Consider the following 6,933-nt stretch of genomic DNA (forward strand, 5'->3'; position numbering starts at 1 on the left):
GATCACAACCGACCGTCGGTCTTGCCTCTCCGAACTCGGGAGAGTGGCCCCCCTCTGCCGCCGGCCTTCGTCGTGTCGGCCGTGACCTGAACGACCGAGCAAGGGAGGGGACCTGCCGGTCTCCTGTTTCGGTCAGGAAGGAGCCTGAGAAAAGAAAAGAAAAAGAAGAAAAGAAAAGAAAAGAAAAGAAAAAAAAGAAAAGAAAAGAAAAAAAGAAGAAGAAAAAAGAGAGAGAGAGAGAGAGAAAAAAAAAAAAGAGAAAAGGGAGAGAGAAATTTTCTCTCTCTCTGCTCTCTCTTCGATTTTTAGGATTTATGAAATAAAAAAAAAATAAAATAATAATAATAATAATATAATAATAATAAATATAAGAGAAGTTTCCATGGATCAATCCGAAAATCCTGGATGCTGCCGTCAAGTTGATCCATGTGGGGACATTGGATTTTAACAAATTTTAATTTTAATTCGATGAAATTTTGATAAAAAAAAATATGATATTTGATGTATCAGGTCCAGAGAAGGATTTTCAAGATTTCTAGAATTCCTAGTTTGAATTTTCTTTTGAGGTAAGTAGTGTTTACTTTTATTGAATTTATCTGATAAATTATAAATTCTAAATTAAATAAATTCATGGCATGCTTGTGATTGAAAATATTTATTGAAAATAATTGTTGAAATTATTTATGATTGAAGTTAATTATAGAAATTATTTATTATTGAGGTTAGTTGTTGAAAAATTATTATGATGTATGATCATAAAGAATGATATGATTGATTTGACTCGAATATCAATTTATTTATATTATTTTTGAAAATAATATATGAATTGGAAGATGATATGAATTTGACAACCTGATTATGTAAAGGACCCTGCCAATGGGGGTATATATGTTGGCAATTGATTGTCCTGAGGGTTTATGTCGCCAGCGAGACCAGCGACATGTCGCTTGAGAGACCAGCAACAAACCGCCAGCGAGACCAGCGGTTTCAAAGGACTTGGCTGCCAGATGATTCGCAGCCTACCGCAAGCAGATATGCGGTATTATGATCCTGCCACAGAAAAAATGTGGTCATAGTCATGGTTGGTAAGAAGAACTTAAGAAATTGATGAATTTAAGATGATAAGCATAATTTGAAATTATGATGAATTAAAATTTTATATATGATTGATAGTATGATTATGATTTCATGAATTTACATATTGATTTTGTTATTATCAGTAAATCGATATGTATAATATTATTGTCTGATTCATTCAGTTAAAGATATACACTGCTTACTGGGCTATTTAGCTTATGATGAGTTTTATGTTTTTCTTTACAGATCTAGAAAATTAGTATGATGCCGGATTTCGGTTGGGAGAGCGATTAGAGATGGAGTTAGCTCATTGGATTTAGGATTTTCTCAGAATTGATTCAAGACTTTTATTTTAAGTGTTGACTTTGTCAGATAATTTTTTATTTTTTTTTTGGACACTGAGTTTTGATTTGTTATTTGAACTAAGGTTTGATTATTAAAAATTGAAAAATTATTTAACTTTATGTGTAAGATATTATGATGAAATGCCTTGCATGCTTATGGGAAAAGTTTTCTATGAGTATGCGGCGGTTGTCATAACCCTCGATTCACAATCTCGAATCGGGGGCGTGACAGTAAATATTTGAGTGTATACTGGATTCTTTCTCTAACTTCTAAAGCCGGAAAATTGGTCTCAATCGATGCGCATTTGCTAGTTTTCTTTGGCTAATATTGAAGGACAGAAATTACTATTCTGAAGGAGGGAAGAACATGACTTGAATCTGGAATTGTGAGGACTGAGGAGAGCCTGGGCTATGGCTAAGGACCACTTCCAAGTTCCAATAATCCAAAAATGAGCCAGGCCAATGACCCAAAGAATACTCCATGGATTCGATGGTAACCTCCTTCAAATCCACAAAGACTACAGTAAAATGCTAACGCATCCTTTGTTAATCTCTTTCCCATGGGAACCATAGTAGGCCAGGGGATATCAGCCTAGTTCTCATGATCTATTGATCATTTTGCTAAGCCCCTCCTGTAGCCCATTCTCTCTACACCTCTCTCCCAATCTACATGGAAGCATGGGCACTTCAACCCCTCGGGAGGTCAAAGGTGTTGTCTTGCGAACTAATTATCACCTCAATTGGCAGCATAGCGTCATTCATACATATGTAGTGGAGGCCATTAAAAAACTGTTCATATGTAGTGTCAGAGACTTCATGTGCACACATGATGCCTATTCATCAAAAAGATTTAAATTGAATATTATGCAGTATCCAAGCAAAGATCTGGAGCCAGTTATTAGCTCCATGTGATCCTTGAGCATAAATAAGAGCTTTAGGTGACTCCGTAACTCAGCAATATGGTGAAACATGGTTGGGTATTTGCTTTAAATGATATTGATTTTTCTTATGGAGTAGCATTCTGCCATCTAAAATTGGGATCGGTTTGGTTTTGCATCATAAGCCAGTAATCCTGTAATTTAGACTATAATGTAATGGGCATGGAATGCATATATATGATGTGAAGTGGATCATTCTCTCATGTGCGATTCACGTGAACAACAAGATTCCTAGAGATCATCAAATTTGGCTTCTTATCTTCTTAGCACTTTGTTAGTTCATCATGCAAAGCTAAAATATTTTCTTACGTGCATTACTTGAGTATATGGGTGATATCAGAGGAATGTCTAGACAGGACACCATCTCCTAAGATCTTTTCGATACCATACGTTGCAGCAGGAAAAAAGAAGAAATAAAATAGAAAACAATCAAATACGTGGATCAGCCAAAAAAATGCTCGTTTTCATGAGACATATAAACTTCACTATACGAAAAAAAAATATTATAAGAGGAGATCTCATCTTCAACCTTCGTACATCCAATCTCTCCCTTACAGGGAATTCTCCCTCACAAAAGTTATCTCTCTAGGAAGGCCTTTCTGAACCTCTGAAGTGACCGTTGTCTGCTGTCCAGAAGCTTCTCTGAAGCCCCTGCTCCTGCTTCTCTCAGCATCTTCGCATCTCTCTCTGTGGGTTCACTACATGAAGCCGTTCGCACCGCCACCCCTGTTCTCGGATGTTTTGTTGGACGAAAACCACCACACTACAGTTCTGTTCGCAAATCAAGCCTTATAAAGGCTTAAAACCCAAAGAAATTAGGATTAGGACTCCTAATGAAGACAAAAGAACTCCCCTGAACCGTCGGATCGTGACCGACAGCTCTCAGAGCCATCTGATCGCGACCCGATCCATGAAACAGTGCGTAGACCGCGAGAAATGATCTAGAAATGCTGCACGGTCCACGATGGACCCCGAGAAACTGAGAGAAAATGCCCCCTCGGTCTACAGAGCCTCCTGTGTATCGCCCGATCCACGGTGGATCAGGCTACGGACTCCCACCACGGGCTCGTGTGGGCCTGGGCTACGCCCATGCGCGCGCGCCCTGGCCTGGGCCGCACCCCACACGCGTGCGCTCGGGCCTGAGTTGCACGCTGCGCGCTGGGTCGTGCCCTGCCACGCCTAGCCCGCACACTGCCGCGCCTGGACCGCCCGCTGCGGAGCCCAGGCGGTGCACTGGCGCTCCTGGGCCACACACGGTCATGTCTCTGCCGGCCTACCGCCGACCGCCGGACCGCCAGTCATATCCTCTTACAGGATATGAGCTATGCTGAAATGGGAAGCTTACCACACGAATCCAGCAAAAAATTCAACCCAATCCTGTTGGATTACCCAATCAGGCTCTTACAAAGAAAAATCAACCATATAATCTTTTTTAGTTTTTTAAGCTAATTGTAAACTTTTTTTCATCTATAAATAGAAAAATTGTTTGACAATCTAGATTGCTCCCTAGCACCGATCAAGCATACCAATCCTCTAAGAAATGAGGATTGGTAGCATACGTTCAAGCTGGTCATGAACTGGGCCTTGGGTCTAAGTTATATTTAATTTTAGTCAGGCATCCGTCCGGGCCTATTTATAATTTGATATATCTGTGCCCAAGCACGGCCCATGGACAGCTCCAGCGTATATAAGGGTCATATAGAAGCAAGTCAAATGCTTTCTTCCTAAACTAGAGGATCCCTACCCTATACAAGACGAGTGCACCAGTCCTCCATGGCAATTAAGAATTTATGTAGCACATGAGGGTCATTTGTATGGATGCAATTTACATACCATATAACCAATCTTTCTTGAAAGAAGAAAGACTTTCGTATGGGAGGTTGGTGACATGCACTGAGAATGGAATGGTGCAGATTTCTTCCAAATAATCACCTACCTCACATGCATTGCACCCGGAATTGAGCAAAGCAATTCTTGTTTCAGAATACTCGAGCCATTGTGGCACCAGCAAGTCTCATAGTGCGGGCTAGACCGCATCCTCTCACCCTGTTTGCCCTGACCGGAAAGCGTGACACCGTGTTTGCACCCACCCATCTCAATCCCCGAGTGCTCGGCAAAAGAAGAAAAAAAAGGAGGAGGTCCAGCAGCGGATTTAAGTGTCATCCACCTCGGCAAGCAACAAGGGGGATAAAAAGGTGGTGAACTGACGTCCTCGTTCTCCTTTCCTCTCCCCACATCCCAAACTAATTGTGTTTCCATCCGGTTTAATTGGCATTGCATGCTTTTCTTGGCTCCAGTGGGCGTCATGCTTCACTCTAAAGAGGTGGCCTTCTCAATCTTTAATTCGGTCAGAACAGTTTCTTGTACTTTTTAAAATATGAAAAAGTATCTTCTCATGAATTGGTGGGCTAGATGATCTTCCATTCGTTTGACTGCTTTAGGATGTAACGATGGTTTGCTGTTTCTCTGTAATGGAACTTGCAATCAAGGGGCGTTTATTCATAAGCACTCTTCTGTAGTTTATTCAAACAATAAACTAAAGTAGATCACAATGCCGCCGTTCTAACTGATGAAAAAGAGAAGGAGATATTTATTTTTATTTTTCTTCACACTAAATCAAAAGTGTGTACAAAGATCTATAAATACAAATATGTAGACCCAAATATAGATAGGGAATAACAGGAATATGCCAAAGAATAATCAAGAATATGTTACGGAACAAATTTCTGGACCTTTAATTAGATATTTTTTTCAATTAAGCTCAATCCTTCCAATACTCCCCCTCAAGATGAGACGAAGATATTTCGAAGCCCCATCTTATCAGTCAATCCAGAAAAAGACAATGAGCTAAGCCCTTTGGTTAGAATGTCTGCCACCTGATCAGAAGACCGAATATAGGTAATGCAGATCTGGTCCTGATTAATCTTTTCTTTGATAAAATGATGGTCAATCTCGATGTGTTTGGTACGATCATGCTGTATCGGATTGCTTACAATCTCAATCGCTGCTTTGTTGTCACAATACAATCGTAGAAGAAATTTGTTTAGAAGTTGTAATTCCTGAAGCAGCTTCTGAAGCCAAAGAAGTTCACATATGCCTAGAGTCATTGCTCTATATTCAGCTTCTGCTGATGATCTAGCCACCACTGACTGTTTCTTGCTTCTCCAGGTAACTAAATTACCCTCTACATATGTACAATACCCAGAAGTAGATCGCCTATCATCCAATGATCCAACCCAATCTGCATCAGTAAATCCCTCAACCTGGAATGTGTTGTGTTGTGAGAACAACAAACCACGACCAGGACATCCTTTCAGATAGCGTAATGCTCTAAAAGCTCTCTCCATGTATGATTCTCGTGGATCATGCATGTAATGACTGATGACACTGACAGCATAGGCTATGTCGGGTCTTGTATGTGAAAGATATATCAACCTTCCAACTAACCGCTGGTACCTTTCTCGATCAATAGGAGTTCCACCATCTGTCACTGTTCGATGATTCTGATTTATTGGAGTAGTAGCAAGTTTACACCCCAACATCCCAGTCTCAGAAAGCAAATCTAGTACATACTTTCGTTGTGACAGAAAAATACCTTTGGATGATCGTCCAACTTCTATGCCCAAAAAATATCTTAGTGGACCCAGATCTTTTACCTCAAATGCTTGCTTTAGTTTTCCTTTGAGTTGTTTAATCTCATGATGGTCATCTCCTGTTATTACAATATCATCAACATAAACCAAGAGTATAGTTTTCTTTCCCTTGAGATGTCTATAGAATAGAGTATCATCTGCATTACTCTGTTTATATCCCATTCCTTTTACAGTCCGACTGAATCGATCAAACCAGGTTCGAGGAGATTGTTTAAGACCATAAAGTGAGCGCTTTAGCTTACAGACTTTTTCAATTATTGTTCTAGTCTCAAATCCTGGTGGTATCTGCATGTATACTTCCTCCTGAAGATCTCCATGAAGAAATGCATTCTTCACATCTAACTTATGTAATTCCCAGCCAAAATTAGCAGCACATGATATAAGTGTTCGAACAGAGTTCATCTTGACCACTGAAGCAAAGGTTTCATCATAGTCTACTCCATATATTTGAGTGTATCCCTTTGCTACTAGCCGAGCTTTGTATCTTTCCACCTTGCCTTCTGGAGTCTACTTTATAGTGTACACCCATTTACACCCTACAGGATGCTTCCCAGCTGGCAGAGTGATCAGATCCCACGTCTGATTTTTGGATAAAGCAGTCATCTCTTCTAACATTGCTTCCTTCCACTTAGGTTCTGCCATAGCTTTTTGCCAGGTACTAGGAATACAGACAGAGTCTAATGCAGCTATAAAGCTTTGATAAGATGGAGAGACATTCTTATATGAAACATAATTAGTGATATCATAACGGTAACGAGCAGGAGGAACAATTGAGCGAGTACCCTTCCGTTTTGCAATAGGAATATTAAGATTAGAAATGGAAGAAGTAGTAGAAATATTGTTACCATTAGGAGACTCTGGAGAAGAAGCTTCAAGCGGTGGAGATACCTGGGCAATTGGTGGTGAATGCACACTGGACTC

Source organism: Elaeis guineensis, chromosome 1 (assembly GCF_000442705.2).
Source record: "Elaeis guineensis isolate ETL-2024a chromosome 1, EG11, whole genome shotgun sequence".
Taxonomy (NCBI): domain Eukaryota; kingdom Viridiplantae; phylum Streptophyta; class Magnoliopsida; order Arecales; family Arecaceae; genus Elaeis; species Elaeis guineensis.